We start from the raw sequence: 16,283 nt of genomic DNA, 5'->3' as shown, positions 1-16,283 counted from the left end.
GAAGTACCAAGATTGCTGATTATGAAAATTGGACAATGATAAATTCATAATCAGTTTTCGGTAAAAGCGTAAATTGTCTATTCCATGTGGCGCAGTTGATGCTGTTTTTCCGTTTGATATCTCAAAGAAGAATTTGCACACTGGGCACTGTAAATTTGTCACATAAGTGACATTGAATAACGGAAACTGTTTCACGAAAATACTTCCATATGTCCAAAGCACGCTGCATATCTCTTGCAGCAAGGGATCACAAAACGATCTAGATTCGTCAATAATTTTGAGAGATACCAGGATAAATCACTCGAAATTAATTTGTAACCATTGCGACGTAATAAGCTAAAACAATAAATATTACGTCAAACGTCACGCTGCAGTTAACCGGTTAAAGAAATTCCAGATTCTCTTCGCCTGTAACCAAATACATTTTAATTGCAGTCTCTGCTCTGTGACATCACAATGCCCATCTAACTTCCATTTAAAGAATTCGTGAAATTGTTGTGCGTTCCGAAGTTACTCCGGTGGAAGCAGTATGGAAGATTTGCAGCTGTCTTCGTGCCTGACGCTCCGCGCCCATTCCAAAAGACACGGAACGAGGGTGAGTACTCGCTTTGCCTTACAAAGTAGTAGGAGAAACATGACAAACATTATATAAATCGTAACTTTCCGAATAGGAAAGTGACGGGCCAGTCAAGGCTGTAGTGCAACGCCAAGCCGACCGGTGAGAGCGGAGTGGCAAGCCGAACCCTCGCTCTCGTCGTCGCAAAAATCAAATTAATACAAGAGTGGGGGAGTACCCCACGATTCAGGTATTAATCTGAATAGAACAGTTACTACACTTGATCTTAGCCAATAGGCCGAAGAAGCGATAAATGGTCGGTGTTTTCACGCAATAATGTATTGGGAATTTATGAAAACGGTTCCGGTGACGGTGATTAAGTTTCCACTTACAATACTAATTAGTGGGGCTGGGAATGGTGGACCCATTCTGGATGGTTGAAGGTTACGATTTATTTTAACCGTTGACTGACATCTCAGGAACAAATCATCTTTATAATGTACAATTTTGTCAGAAATGATTACGTCTTCGCAAATTTATCTCCTGTAGCGTTTCATTTAAAAGAATATCACTAACTGTATTTGTAGAGACCCAATAGAGGTGAAAAATAATTGAAGTACCAAGATTGCTGATTATGAAAATTGGACAATGATAAATTCATAATCAGTTTTCGGTAAAAGCGTAAATTGTCTATTCCATGTGGCGCAGTTGATGCTGTTTTTCCGTATGATATCTCAAAGAAGAATTTGCACACTGGGCACTGTAAATTTGTCACATAAGTGACATTGAATAACGGAAACTGTTTCACGAAAATACTTCCAAATGTCCAAAGCACGCTGCATATCTCTTGCAGCAAGGGATCACAAAACGATCTAGATTCGTCAATAATTTTGAGAGATACCAGGATAAATCACTCGAAATTAATTTGTAACCATTGCGACGTAATAAGCTAAAACAATAAATATTACGTCAAACGTCACGCTGCAGTTAACCGGTTAAAGAAATTCCAGATTCTCTTCGCCTGTAACCAAATACATTTTAATTGCAGTCTCTGCTCTGTGACATCACAATGCCCATCTAACTTCCATTTAAAGAATTCGTGAAATTGTTGTGCGTTCCGAAGTTACTCCGGTGGAAGCAGTATGGAAGATTTGCAGCTGTCTTCGTGCCTGACGCTCCGCGCCCATTCCAAAAGACACGGAACGAGGGTGAGTACTCGCTTTGCCTTACAAAGTAGTAGGAGAAACATGACAAACATTATATAAATCGTAACTTTCCGAATAGGAAAGTGACGGGCCAGTCAAGGCTGTAGTGCAACGCCAAGCCGACCGGTGAGAGCGGAGTGGCAAGCCGAACCCTCGCTCTCGTCGTCGCAAAAATCAAATTAATACAAGAGTGGGAGAGTACCCCACGATTCAGGTATTAATCTGAATAGAACAGTTACTACACTTGATCTTAGCCAATAGGCCGAAGAAGCGATAAATGGTCGGTGTTTTCACGCAATAATGTATTGGGAATTTATGAAAACGGTTCCGGTGACGGTGATTAAGTTTCCACTTACAATACTAATTAGTGGGGCTGGGAATGGTGGACCCATTCTGGATGGTTGAAGGTTACGATTTATTTTAACCGTTGACTGACATCTCAGGTACAAATCATCTTTATAATGTACAATTTTGTCAGAAATGATTACGTCTTCGCAAATTTATCTCCTGTAGCGTATCATTTAAAAGAATATCACTAACTGTATTTGTAGAGACCCAATAGAGGTGAAAAATAATTGAAGTACCAAGATTGCTGATTATGAAAATTGGACAATGATAAATTCATAATCAGTTTTCGGTAAAAGCGTAAATTGTCTATTCCATGTGGCGCAGTTGATGCTGTTTTTCCGTATGATATCTCAAAGAAGAATTTGCACACTGGGCACTGTAAATTTGTCACATAAGTGACATTGAATAACGGAAACTGTTTCACGAAAATACTTCCATATGTCCAAAGCACGCTGCATATCTCTTGCAGCAAGGGATCACAAAACGATCTAGATTCGTCAATAATTTTGAGAGATACCAGGATAAATCACTCGAAATTAATTTGTAACCATTGCGACGTAATAAGCTAAAACAATAAATATTACGTCAAACGTCACGCTGCAGTTAACCGGTTAAAGAAATTCCAGATTCTCTTCGCCTGTAACCAAATACATTTTAATTGCAGTCTCTGCTCTGTGACATCACAATGCCCATCTAACTTCCATTTAAAGAATTCGTGAAATTGTTGTGCGTTCCGAAGTTACTCCGGTGGAAGCAGTATGGAAGATTTGCAGCTGTCTTCGTGCCTGACGCTCCGCGCCCATTCCAAAAGACACGGAACGAGGGTGAGTACTCGCTTTGCCTTACAAAGTAGTAGGAGAAACATGACAAACATTATATAAATCGTAACTTTCCGAATAGGAAAGTTACGGGCCAGTCAAGGCTGTAGTGCAACGCCAAGCCGACCGGTGAGAGCGGAGTGGCAAGCCGAACCCTCGCTCTCGTCGTCGCAAAAATCAAATTAATACAAGAGTGGGGGAGTACCCCACGATTCAGGTATTAATCTGAATAGAACAGTTACTACACTTGATCTTAGCCAATAGGCCGAAGAAGCGATAAATGGTCGGTGTTTTCACGCAATAATGTATTGGGAATTTATGAAAACGGTTCCGGTGACGGTGATTAAGTTTCCACTTACAATACTAATTAGTGGGGCTGGGAATGGTGGACCCATTCTGGATGGTTGAAGGTTACGATTTATTTTAACCGTTGACTGACATCTCAGGAACAAATCATCTTTATAATGTACAATTTTGTCAGAAATGATTACGTCTTCGCAAATTTATCTCCTGTAGCGTTTCATTTAAAAGAATATCACTAACTGTATTTGTAGAGACCCAATAGAGGTGAAAAATAATTGAAGTACCAAGATTGCTGATTATGAAAATTGGACAATGATAAATTCATAATCAGTTTTCGGTAAAAGCGTAAATTGTCTATTCCATGTGGCGCAGTTGATGCTGTTTTTCCGTATGATATCTCAAAGAAGAATTTGCACACTGGGCACTGTAAATTTGTCACATAAGTGACATTGAATAACGGAAACTGTTTCACGAAAATACTTCCATATGTCCAAAGCACGCTGCATATCTCTTGCAGCAAGGGATCACAAAACGATCTAGATTCGTCAATATTTTTGAGAGATACCAGGATAAATCACTCGAAATTAATTTGTAACCATTGCGACGTAATAAGCTAAAACAATAAATATTACGTCAAACGTCACGCTGCAGTTAACCGGTTAAAGAAATTCCAGATTCTCTTCGCCTGTAACCAAATACATTTTAATTGCAGTCTCTGCTCTGTGACATCACAATGCCCATCTAACTTCCATTTAAAGAATTCGTGAAATTGTTGTGCGTTCCGAAGTTACTCCGGTGGAAGCAGTATGGAAGATTTGCAGCTGTCTTCGTGCCTGACGCTCCGCGCCCATTCCAAAAGACACGGAACGAGAGTGAGTACTCGCTTTGCCTTACAAAGTAGTAGGAGAAACATGACAAACATTATATAAATCGTAACTTTCCGAATAGGAAAGTGACGGGCCAGTCAAGGCTGTAGTGCAACGCCAAGCCGACCGGTGAGAGCGGAGTGGCAAGCCGAACCCTCGCTCTCGTCGTCGCAAAAATCAAATTAATACAAGAGTGGGGGAGTACCCCACGATTCAGGTATTAATCTGAATAGAACAGTTACTACACTTGATCTTAGCCAATAGGCCGAAGAAGCGATAAATGGTCGGTGTTTTCACGCAATAATGTATTGGGAATTTATGAAAACGGTTCCGGTGACGGTGATTAAGTTTCCACTTACAATACTAATTAGTGGGGCTGGGAATGGTGGACCCATTCTGGATGGTTGAAGGTTACGATTTATTTTAACCGTTGACTGACATCTCAGGTACAAATCATCTTTATAATGTACAATTTTGTCAGAAATGATTACGTCTTCGCAAATTTATTTCCTGTAGCGTTTCATTTAAAAGAATATCACTAACTGTATTTGTAGAGACCCAATAGAGGTGAAAAATAATTGAAGTACCAAGATTGCTGATTATGAAAATTGGACAATGATAAATTCATAATCAGTTTTCGGTAAAAGCGTAAATTGTCTATTCCATGTGGCGCAGTTGATGCTGTTTTTCCGTATGATATCTCAAAGAAGAATTTGCACACTGGGCACTGTAAATTTGTCACATAAGTGACATTGAATAACGGAAACTGTTTCACGAAAATACTTCCATATGTCCAAAGCACGCTGCATATCTCTTGCAGCAAGGGATCACAAAACGATCTAGATTCGTCAATAATTTTGAGAGATACCAGGATAAATCACTCGAAATTAATTTGTAACCATTGCGACGTAATAAGCTAAAACAATAAATATTACGTCAAACGTCACGCTGCAGTTAACCGGTTAAAGAAATTCCAGATTCTCTTCGCCTGTAACCAAATACATTTTAATTGCAGTCTCTGCTCTGTGACATCACAATGCCCATCTAACTTCCATTTAAAGAATTCGTGAAATTGTTGTGCGTTCCGAAGTTACTCCGGTGGAAGCAGTATGGAAGATTTGCAGCTGTCTTCGTGCCTGACGCTCCGCGCCCATTCCAAAAGACACGGAACGAGGGTGAGTACTCGCTTTGCCTTACAAAGTAGTAGGAGAAACATGACAAACATCATATAAATCGTAACTTTCCGAATAGGAAAGTGACGGGCCAGTCAAGGCTGTAGTGCAACGCCAAGCCGACCGGTGAGAGCGGAGTGGCAAGCCGAACCCTCGCTCTCGTCGTCGCAAAAATCAAATTAATACAAGAGTGGGGGAGTACCCCACGATTCAGGTATTAATCTGAATAGAACAGTTACTACACTTGATCTTAGCCAATAGGCCGAAGAAGCGATAAATGGTCGGTGTTTTCACGCAATAATGTATTGGGAATTTATGAAAACGGTTCCGGTGACGGTGATTAGGTTTCCACTTACAATACTAATTAGTGGGGCTGGGAATGGTGGACCCATTCTGGATGGTTGAAGGTTACGATTTATTTTAACCGTTGACTGACATCTCAGGTACAAATCATCTTTATAATGTACAATTTTGTCAGAAATGATTACGTCTTCGCAAATTTATTTCCTGTAGCGTTTCATTTAAAAGAATATCACTAACTGTATTTGTAGAGACCCAATAGAGGTGAAAAATAATTGAAGTACCAAGATTGCTGATTATGAAAATTGGACAATGATAAATTCATAATCAGTTTTCGGTAAAAGCGTAAATTGTCTATTCCATGTGGCGCAGTTGATGCTGTTTTTCCGTATGATATCTCAAAGAAGAATTTGCACACTGGGCACTGTAAATTTGTCACATAAGTGACATTGAATAACGGAAACTGTTTCACGAAAATACTTCCATATGTCCAAAGCACGCTGCATATCTCTTGCAGCAAGGGATCACAAAACGATCTAGATTCGTCAATAATTTTGAGAGATACCAGAATAAATCACTCGAAATTAATTTGTAACCATTGCGACGTAATAAGCTAAAACAATAAATATTACGTCAAACGTCACGCTGCAGTTAACCGGTTAAAGAAATTCCAGATTCTCTTTGCCTGTAACCAAATACATTTTAATTGCAGTCTCTGCTCTGTGACATCACAATGCCCATCTAACTTCCATTTAAAGAATTCGTGAAATTGTTGTGCGTTCCGAAGTTACTCCGGTGGAAGCAGTATGGAGGATTTGCAGCTGTCTTCGTGCCTGACGCTCCGCGCCCATTCCAAAAGACACGGAACGAGGGTGAGTACTCGCTTTGCCTTACAAAGTAGTAGGAGAAACATGACAAACATTATATAAATCGTAACTTTCCGAATAGGAAAGTGACGGGCCAGTCAAGGCTGTAGTGCAACGCCAAGCCGACCGGTGAGAGCGGAGTGGCAAGCCGAACCCTCGCTCTCGTCGTCGCAAAAATCAAATTAATACAAGAGTGGGGGAGTACCCCACGATTCAGGTATTAATCTGAATAGAACAGTTACTACACTTGATCTTAGCCAATAGGCCGAAGAAGCGATAAATGGTCGGTGTTTTCACGCAATAATGTATTGGGAATTTATGAAAACGGTTCCGGTGACGGTGATTAAGTTTCCACTTACAATACTAATTAGTGGGGCTGGGAATGGTGGACCCATTCTGGATGGTTGAAGGTTACGATTTATTTTAACCGTTGACTGACATCTCAGGTACAAATCATCTTTATAATGTACAATTTTGTCAGAAATGATTACGTCTTCGCAAATTTATCTCCTGTAGCGTTTCATTTAAAAGAATATCACTAACTGTATTTGTAGAGACCCAATAGAGGTGAAAAATAATTGAAGTACCAAGATTGCTGATTATGAAATTTGGACAATGATAAATTCATAATCAGTTTTCGGTAAAAGCGTAAATTGTCTATTCCATGTGGCGCAGTTGATGCTGTTTTTCCGTATGATATCTCAAAGAAGAATTTGCACACTGGGCACTGTAAATTTGTCACATAAGTGACATTGAATAACGGAAACTGTTTCACGAAAATACTTCCATATGTCCAAAGCACGCTGCATATCTCTTGCAGCAAGGGATCACAAAACGATCTAGATTCGTCAATAATTTTGAGAGATACCAGGATAAATCACTCGAAATTAATTTGTAACCATTGCGACGTAATAAGCTAAAACAATAAATATTACGTCAAACGTCACGCTGCAGTTAACCGGTTAAAGAAATTCCAGATTCTCTTCGCCTGTAACCAAATACATTTTAATTGCAGTCTCTGCTCTGTGACATCACAATGCCCATCTAACTTCCATTTAAAGAATTCGTGAAATTGTTGTGCGTTCCGAAGTTACTCCGGTGGAAGCAGTATGGAAGATTTGCAGCTGTCTTCGTGCCTGACGCTCCGCGCCCATTCCAAAAGACACGGAACGAGGGTGAGTACTCGCTTTGCCTTACAAAGTAGTAGGAGAAACATGACAAACATTATATAAATCGTAACTTTCCGAATAGGAAAGTGACGGGCCAGTCAAGGCTGTAGTTCAACGCCAAGCCGACCGGTGAGAGCGGAGTGGCAAGCCGAACCCTCGCTCTCGTCGTCGCAAAAATCAAATTAATACAAGAGTGGGGGAGTACCCCACGATTCAGGTATTAATCTGAATAGAACAGTTACTACACTCGATCTTAGCCAATAGGCCGAAGAAGCGATAAATGGTCGGTGTTTTCACGCAATAATGTATTGGGAATTTATGAAAACGGTTCCGGTGACGGTGATTAAGTTTCCACTTACAATACTAATTAGTGGGGCTGGGAATGGTGGACCCATTCTGGATGGTTGAAGGTTACGATTTATTTTAACCGTTGACTGACATCTCAGGTACAAATCATCTTTATAATGTACAATTTTGTCAGAAATGATTACGTCTTCGCAAATTTATCTCCTGTAGCGTTTCATTTAAAAGAATATCACTAACTGTATTTGTAGAGACCCAATAGAGGTGAAAAATAATTGAAGTACCAAGATTGCTGATTATGAAAATTGGACAATGATAAATTCATAATCAGTTTTCGGTAAAAGCGTAAATTGTCTATTCCATGTGGCGCAGTTGATGCTGTTTTTCCGTATGATATCTCAAAGAAGAATTTGCACACTGGGCACTGTAAATTTGTCACATAAGTGACATTGAATAACGGAAACTGTTTCACGAAAATACTTCCATATGTCCAAAGCACGCTGCATATCTCTTGCAGCAAGGGATCACAAAACGATCTAGATTCGTCAATAATTTTGAGAGATACCAGGATAAATCACTCGAAATTAATTTGTAACCATTGCGACGTAATAAGCTAAAACAATAAATATTACGTCAAACGTCACGCTGCAGTTAACCGGTTAAAGAAATTCCAGATTCTCTTCGCCTGTAACCAAATACATTTTAATTGCAGTCTCTGCTCTGTGACATCACAATGCCCATCTAACTTCCATTTAAAGAATTCGTGAAATTGTTGTGCGTTCCGAAGTTACTCCGGTGGAAGCAGTATGGAAGATTTGCAGCTGTCTTCGTGCCTGACGCTCCGCGCCCATTCCAAAAGACACGGAACGAGGGTGAGTACTCGCTTTGCCTTACAAAGTAGTAGGAGAAACATGACAAACATTATATAAATCGTAACTTTCCGAATAGGAAAGTGACGGGCCAGTCAAGGCTGTAGTGCAACGCCAAGCCGACCGGTGAGAGCGGAGTGGCAAGCCGAACCCTCGCTCTCGTCGTCGCAAAAATCAAATTAATACAAGAGTGGGGGAGTACCCCACGATTCAGGTATTAATCTGAATAGAACAGTTACTACACTTGATCTTAGCCAATAGGCCGAAGAAGCGATAAATGGTCGGTGTTTTCACGCAATAATGTATTGGGAATTTATGAAAACGGTTCCGGTGACGGTGATTAAGTTTCCACTTACAATACTAATTAGTGGGGCTGGGAATGGTGGACCCATTCTGGATGGTTGAAGGTTACGATTTATTTTAACCGTTGACTGACATCTCAGGTACAAATCATCTTTATAATGTACAATTTTGTCAGAAATGATTACGTCTTCGCAAATTTATTTCCTGTAGCGTTTCATTTAAAAGAATATCACTAACTGTATTTGTAGAGACCCAATAGAGGTGAAAAATAATTGAAGTACCAAGATTGCTGATTATGAAAATTGGACAATGATAAATTCATAATCAGTTTTCGGTAAAAGCGTAAATTGTCTATTCCATGTGGCGCAGTTGATGCTGTTTTTCCGTATGATATCTCAAAGAAGAATTTGCACACTGGGCACTGTAAATTTGTCACATAAGTGACATTGAATAACGGAAACTGTTTCACGAAAATACTTCCATATGTCCAAAGCACGCTGCATATCTCTTGCAGCAAGGGATCACAAAACGATCTAGATTCGTCAATAATTTTGAGAGATACCAGGATAAATCACTCGAAATTAATTTGTAACCATTGCGACGTAATAAGCTAAAACAATAAATATTACGTCAAACGTCACGCTGCAGTTAACCGGTTAAAGAAATTCCAGATTCTCTTCGCCTGTAACCAAATACATTTTAATTGCAGTCTCTGCTCTGTGACATCACAATGCCCATCTAACTTCCATTTAAAGAATTCGTGAAATTGTTGTGCGTTCCGAAGTTACTCCGGTGGAAGCAGTATGGAAGATTTGCAGCTGTCTCCGTGCCTGACGCTCCGCGCCCATTCCAAAAGACACGGAACGAGGGTGAGTACTCGCTTTGCCTTACAAAGTAGTAGGAGAAACATGACAAACATTATATAAATCGTAACTTTCCGAATAGGAAAGTGACGGGCCAGTCAAGGCTGTAGTGCAACGCCAAGCCGACCGGTGAGAGCGGAGTGGCAAGCCGAACCCTCGCTCTCGTCGTCGCAAAAATCAAATTAATACAAGAGTGGGGGAGTACCCCACGATTCAGGTATTAATCTGAATAGAACAGTTACTACACTTGATCTTAGCCAACAGGCCGAAGAAGCGATAAATGGTCGGTGTTTTCACGCAATAATGTATTGGGAATTTATGAAAACGGTTCCGGTGACGGTGATTAAGTTTCCACTTACAATACTAATTAGTGGGGCTGGGAATGGTGGACCCATTCTGGATGGTTGAAGGTTACGATTTATTTTAACCGTTGACTGACATCTCAGGTACAAATCATCTTTATAATGTACAATTTTGTCAGAAATGATTACGTCTTCGCAAATTTATTTCCTGTAGCGTTTCATTTAAAAGAATATCACTAACTGTATTTGTAGAGACCCAATAGAGGTGAAAAATAATTGAAGTACCAAGATTGCTGATTATGAAAATTGGACAATGATAAATTCATAATCAGTTTTCGGTAAAAGCGTAAATTGTCTATTCCATGTGGCGCAGTTGATGCTGTTTTTCCGTATGATATCTCAAAGAAGAATTTGCACACTGGGCACTGTAAATTTGTCACATAAGTGACATTGAATAACGGAAACTGTTTCACGAAAATACTTCCATATGTCCAAAGCACGCTGCATATCTCTTGCAGCAAGGGATCACAAAACGATCTAGATTCGTCAATAATTTTGAGAGATACCAGGATAAATCACTCGAAATTAATTTGTAACCATTGCGACGTAATAAGCTAAAACAATAAATATTACGTCAAACGTCACGCTGCAGTTAACCGGTTAAAGAAATTCCAGATTCTCTTCGCCTGTAACCAAATACATTTTAATTGCAGTCTCTGCTCTGTGACATCACAATGCCCATCTAACTTCCATTTAAAGAATTCGTGAAATTGTTGTGCGTTCCGAAGTTACTCCGGTGGAAGCAGTATGGAAGATTTGCAGCTGTCTCCGTGCCTGACGCTCCGCGCCCATTCCAAAAGACACGGAACGAGGGTGAGTACTCGCTTTGCCTTACAAAGTAGTAGGAGAAACATGACAAACATTATATAAATCGTAACTTTCCGAATAGGAAAGTGACGGGCCAGTCAAGGCTGTAGTGCAACGCCAAGCCGACCGGTGAGAGCGGAGTGGCAAGCCGAACCCTCGCTCTCGTCGTCGCAAAAATCAAATTAATACAAGAGTGGGGGAGTACCCCACGATTCAGGTATTAATCTGAATAGAACAGTTACTACACTTGATCTTAGCCAATAGGCCGAAGAAGCGATAAATGGTCGGTGTTTTCACGCAATAATGTATTGGGAATTTATGAAAACGGTTCCGGTGACGGTGATTAAGTTTCCACTTACAATACTAATTAGTGGGGCTGGGAATGGTGGACCCATTCTGGATGGTTGAAGGTTACGATTTATTTTAACCGTTGACTGACATCTCAGGTACAAATCATCTTTATAATGTACAATTTTGTCAGAAATGATTACGTCTTCGCAAATTTATTTCCTGTAGCGTTTCATTTAAAAGAATATCACTAACTGTATTTGTAGAGACCCAATAGAGGTGAAAAATAATTGAAGTACCAAGATTGCTGATTATGAAAATTGGACAATGATAAATTCATAATCAGTTTTCGGTAAAAGCGTAAATTGTCTATTCCATGTGGCGCAGTTGATGCTGTTTTTCCGTATGATATCTCAAAGAAGAATTTGCACACTGGGCACTGTAAATTTGTCACATAAGTGACATTGAATAACGGAAACTGTTTCACGAAAATACTTCCATATGTCCAAAGCACGCTGCATATCTCTTGCAGCAAGGGATCACAAAACGATCTAGATTCGTCAATAATTTTGAGAGATACCAGGATAAATCACTCGAAATTAATTTGTAACCATTGCGACGTAATAAGCTAAAACAATAAATATTACGTCAAACGTCACGCTGCAGTTAACTGGTTAAAGAAATTCCAGATTCTCTTCGCCTGTAACCAAATACATTTTAATTGCAGTCTCTGCTCTGTGACATCACAATGCCCATCTAACTTCCATTTAAAGAATTCGTGAAATTGTTGTGCGTTCCGAAGTTACTCCGGTGGAAGCAGTATGGAAGATTTGCAGCTGTCTTCGTGCCTGACGCTCCGCGCCCATTCCAAAAGACACGGAACGAGGGTGAGTACTCGCTTTGCCTTACAAAGTAGTAGGAGAAACATGACAAACATTATATAAATCGTAACTTTCCGAATAGGAAAGTGACGGGCCAGTCAAGGCTGTAGTGCAACGCCAAGCCGACCGGTGAGAGCGGAGTGGCAAGCCGAACCCTCGCTCTCGTCGTCGCAAAAATCAAATTAATACAAGAGTGGGGGAGTACCCCACGATTCAGGTATTAATCTGAATAGAACAGTTACTACACTTGATCTTAGCCAATAGGCTGAAGAAGCAATAAATGGTCGGTGTTTTCACGCAATAATGTATTGGGAATTTATGAAAACGGTTCCGGTGACGGTGATTAAGTTTCCACTTACAATACTAATTAGTGGGGCTGGGAATGGTGGACCCATTCTGGATGGTTGAAGGTTACGATTTATTTTAACCGTTGACTGACATCTCAGGTACAAATCATCTTTATAATGTACAATTTTGTCAGAAATGATTACGTCTTCGCAAATTTATCTCCTGTAGCGTTTCATTTAAAAGAATATCACTAACTGTATTTGTAAAGACCCAATAGAGGTGAAAAATAATTGAAGTACCAAGATTGCTGATTATGAAATTTGGACAATGATAAATTCATAATCAGTTTTCGGTAAAAGCGTAAATTGTCTATTCCATGTGGCGCAGTTGATGCTGTTTTTCCGTATGATATCTCAAAGAAGAATTTGCACACTGGGCACTGTAAATTTGTCACATAAGTGACATTGAATAACGGAAACTGTTTCACGAAAATACTTCCATATGTCCAAAGCACGCTGCATATCTCTTGCAGCAAGGGATCACAAAACGATCTAGATTCGTCAATAATTTTGAGAGATACCAGGATAAATCACTCGAAATTAATTTGTAACCATTGCGACGTAATAAGCTAAAACAATAAATATTACGTCAAACGTCACGCTGCAGTTAACCGGTTAAAGAAATTCCAGATTCTCTTCGCCTGTAACCAAATACATTTTAATTGCAGTCTCTGCTCTGTGACATCACAATGCCCATCTAACTTCCATTTAAAGAATTCGTGAAATTGTTGTGCGTTCCGAAGTTACTCCGGTGGAAGCAGTATGGAAGATTTGCAGCTGTCTTCGTGCCTGACGCTCCGCGCCCATTCCAAAAGACACGGAACGAGGGTGAGTACTCGCTTTGCCTTACAAAGTAGTAGGAGAAACATGACAAACATTATATAAATCGTAACTTTCCGAATAGGAAAGTGACGGGCCAGTCAAGGCTGTAGTGCAACGCCAAGCCGACCGGTGAGAGCGGAGTGGCAAGCCGAACCCTCGCTCTCGTCGTCGCAAAAATCAAATTAATACAAGAGTGGGGGAGTACCCCACGATTCAGGTATTAATCTGAATAGAACAGTTACTACACTTGATCTTAGCCAATAGGCCGAAGAAGCGATAAATGGTCGGTGTTTTCACGCAATAATGTATTGGGAATTTATGAAAACGGTTCCGGTGACGGTGATTAAGTTTCCACTTACAATACTAATTAGTGGGGCTGGGAATGGTGGACCCATTCTGGATGGTTGAAGGTTACGATTTATTTTAACCGTTGACTGACATCTCAGGAACAAATCATCTTTATAATGTACAATTTTGTCAGAAATGATTACGTCTTCGCAAATTTATCTCCTGTAGCGTTTCATTTAAAAGAATATCACTAACTGTATTTGTAGAGACCCAATAGAGGTGAAAAATAATTGAAGTACCAAGATTGCTGATTATGAAAATTGGACAATGATAAATTCATAATCAGTTTTCGGTAAAAGCGTAAATTGTCTATTCCATGTGGCGCAGTTGATGCTGTTTTTCCGTATGATATCTCAAAGAAGAATTTGCACACTGGGCACTGTAAATTTGTCACATAAGTGACATTGAATAACGGAAACTGTTTCACGAAAATACTTCCATATGTCCAAAGCACGCTGCATATCTCTTGCAGCAAGGGATCACAAAACGATCTAGATTCGTCAATAATTTTGAGAGATACCAGGATAAATCACTCGAAATTAATTTGTAACCATTGCGACGTAATAAGCTAAAACAATAAATATTACGTCAAACGTCACGCTGCAGTTAACCGGTTAAAGAAATTCCAGATTCTCTTCGCCTGTAACCAAATACATTTTAATTGCAGTCTCTGCTCTGTGACATCACAATGCCCATCTAACTTCCATTTAAAGAATTCGTGAAATTGTTGTGCGTTCCGAAGTTACTCCGGTGGAAGCAGTATGGAAGATTTGCAGCTGTCTTCGTGCCTGACGCTCCGCGCCCATTCCAAAAGACACGGAACGAGGGTGAGTACTCGCTTTGCCTTACAAAGTAGTAGGAGAAACATGACAAACATTATATAAATCGTAACTCTCCGAATAGGAAAGTGACGGGCCAGTCAAGGCTGTAGTGCAACGCCAAGCCGACCGGTGAGAGCGGAGTGGCAAGCCGAACCCTCGCTCTCGTCGTCGCAAAAATCAAATTAATACAAGAGTGGGGGAGTACCCCACGATTCAGGTATTAATCTGAATAGAACAGTTACTACACTTGATCTTAGCCAATAGGCCGAAGAAGCGATAAATGGTCGGTGTTTTCACGCAATAATGTATTGGGAATTTATGAAAACGGTTCCGGTGACGGTGATTAAGTTTCCACTTACAATACTAATTAGTGGGGCTGGGAATGGTGGACCCATTCTGGATGGTTGAAGGTTACGATTTATTTTAACCGTTGACTGACATCTCAGGTACAAATCATCTTTATAATGTACAATTTTGTCAGAAATGATTACGTCTTCGCAAATTTATCTCCTGTAGCGTTTCATTTAAAAGAATATCACTAACTGTATTTGTAGAGACCCAATAGAGGTGAAAAATAATTGAAGTACCAAGATTGCTGATTATGAAAATTGGACAATGATAAATTCATAATCAGTTTTCGGTAAAAGCGTAAATTGTCTATTCCATGTGGCGCAGTTGATGCTGTTTTTCCGTATGATATCTCAAAGAAGAATTTGCACACTGGGCACTGTAAATTTGTCACATAAGTGACATTGAATAACGGAAACTGTTTCACGAAAATACTTCCATATGTCCAAAGCACGCTGCATATCTCTTGCAGCAAGGGATCACAAAACGATCTAGATTCGTCAATAATTTTGAGAGATACCAGGATAAATCACTCGAAATTAATTTGTAACCATTGCGACGTAATAAGCTAAAACAATAAATATTACGTCAAACGTCACGCTGCAGTTAACCGGTTAAAGAAATTCCAGATTCTCTTCGCCTGTAACCAAATACATTTTAATTGCAGTCTCTGCTCTGTGACATCACAATGCCCATCTAACTTCCATTTAAAGAATTCGTGAAATTGTTGTGCGTTCCGAAGTTACTCCGGTGGAAGCAGTATGGAAGATTTGCAGCTGTCTTCGTGCCTGACGCTCCGCGCCCATTCCAAAAGACACGGAACGAGGGTGAGTACTCGCTTTGCCTTACAAAGTAGTAGGAGAAACATGACAAACATTATATAAATCGTAACTTTCCGAATAGGAAAGTGACGGGCCAGTCAAGGCTGTAGTGCAACGCCAAGCCGACCGGTGAGAGCGGAGTGGCAAGCCGAACCCTCGCTCTCGTCGTCGCAAAAATCAAATTAATACAAGAGTGGGGGAGTACCCCACGATTCAGGTATTAATCTGAATAGAACAGTTACTACACTTGATCTTAGCCAATAGGCTGAAGAAGCAATAAATGGTCGGTGTTTTCACGCAATAATGTATTGGGAATTTATGAAAACGGTTCCGGTGACGGTGATTAAGTTTCCACTTACAATACTAATTAGTGGGGCTGGGAATGGTGGACCCATTCTGGATGGTTGAAGGTTACGATTTATTTTAACCGTTGACTGACATCTCAGGTACAAATCATCTTTATAATGTACAATTTTGTCAGAAATGATTACGTCTTC

At 40.0% G+C, this 16,283-nt stretch overlaps 14 non-coding genes across 14 annotated transcripts; all 14 read right to left on the bottom strand.

Annotated features, from left to right (window-relative positions):
- Positions 1-673: 673 nt before the first annotated feature.
- LOC144424773 (U2 spliceosomal RNA) lies at positions 674-867 on the bottom strand. Its single transcript, XR_013476993.1, has one exon. It is a non-coding gene; the product is annotated as a U2 spliceosomal RNA (small nuclear RNA).
- A 975-nt stretch (positions 868-1,842) lies between these two features.
- LOC144424839 (U2 spliceosomal RNA) lies at positions 1,843-2,036 on the bottom strand. Its single transcript, XR_013477059.1, has one exon. It is a non-coding gene; the product is annotated as a U2 spliceosomal RNA (small nuclear RNA).
- A 975-nt stretch (positions 2,037-3,011) lies between these two features.
- LOC144424825 (U2 spliceosomal RNA) lies at positions 3,012-3,205 on the bottom strand. The gene has a single exon (XR_013477045.1). It is a non-coding gene; the product is annotated as a U2 spliceosomal RNA (small nuclear RNA).
- Positions 3,206-4,180: 975 nt separating this feature from the next.
- On the bottom strand, positions 4,181-4,374 carry LOC144424772 (U2 spliceosomal RNA). Its single transcript, XR_013476992.1, has one exon. It is a non-coding gene; the product is annotated as a U2 spliceosomal RNA (small nuclear RNA).
- A 975-nt stretch (positions 4,375-5,349) lies between these two features.
- On the bottom strand, positions 5,350-5,543 carry LOC144424771 (U2 spliceosomal RNA). Its single transcript, XR_013476991.1, has one exon. It is a non-coding gene; the product is annotated as a U2 spliceosomal RNA (small nuclear RNA).
- Positions 5,544-6,518: 975 nt separating this feature from the next.
- Positions 6,519-6,712, bottom strand: LOC144424770 (U2 spliceosomal RNA). The gene has a single exon (XR_013476990.1). It is a non-coding gene; the product is annotated as a U2 spliceosomal RNA (small nuclear RNA).
- A 975-nt stretch (positions 6,713-7,687) lies between these two features.
- On the bottom strand, positions 7,688-7,881 carry LOC144424888 (U2 spliceosomal RNA). Its single transcript, XR_013477108.1, has one exon. It is a non-coding gene; the product is annotated as a U2 spliceosomal RNA (small nuclear RNA).
- Positions 7,882-8,856: 975 nt separating this feature from the next.
- Positions 8,857-9,050, bottom strand: LOC144424769 (U2 spliceosomal RNA). The gene has a single exon (XR_013476989.1). It is a non-coding gene; the product is annotated as a U2 spliceosomal RNA (small nuclear RNA).
- A 975-nt stretch (positions 9,051-10,025) lies between these two features.
- LOC144424828 (U2 spliceosomal RNA) lies at positions 10,026-10,219 on the bottom strand. The gene has a single exon (XR_013477048.1). It is a non-coding gene; the product is annotated as a U2 spliceosomal RNA (small nuclear RNA).
- A 975-nt stretch (positions 10,220-11,194) lies between these two features.
- On the bottom strand, positions 11,195-11,388 carry LOC144424768 (U2 spliceosomal RNA). The gene has a single exon (XR_013476988.1). It is a non-coding gene; the product is annotated as a U2 spliceosomal RNA (small nuclear RNA).
- Positions 11,389-12,363: 975 nt separating this feature from the next.
- On the bottom strand, positions 12,364-12,557 carry LOC144424834 (U2 spliceosomal RNA). The gene has a single exon (XR_013477054.1). It is a non-coding gene; the product is annotated as a U2 spliceosomal RNA (small nuclear RNA).
- A 975-nt stretch (positions 12,558-13,532) lies between these two features.
- Positions 13,533-13,726, bottom strand: LOC144424767 (U2 spliceosomal RNA). The gene has a single exon (XR_013476987.1). It is a non-coding gene; the product is annotated as a U2 spliceosomal RNA (small nuclear RNA).
- A 975-nt stretch (positions 13,727-14,701) lies between these two features.
- Positions 14,702-14,895, bottom strand: LOC144424766 (U2 spliceosomal RNA). Its single transcript, XR_013476986.1, has one exon. It is a non-coding gene; the product is annotated as a U2 spliceosomal RNA (small nuclear RNA).
- A 975-nt stretch (positions 14,896-15,870) lies between these two features.
- LOC144424833 (U2 spliceosomal RNA) lies at positions 15,871-16,064 on the bottom strand. The gene has a single exon (XR_013477053.1). It is a non-coding gene; the product is annotated as a U2 spliceosomal RNA (small nuclear RNA).
- Between the last annotated feature and the right edge of the window lie 219 nt (positions 16,065-16,283).

This window comes from Styela clava, chromosome 6 (assembly GCF_964204865.1).
Source record: "Styela clava chromosome 6, kaStyClav1.hap1.2, whole genome shotgun sequence".
Taxonomy (NCBI): domain Eukaryota; kingdom Metazoa; phylum Chordata; class Ascidiacea; order Stolidobranchia; family Styelidae; genus Styela; species Styela clava.
This window is presented reverse-complemented; position numbering and strand designations above follow the sequence as displayed.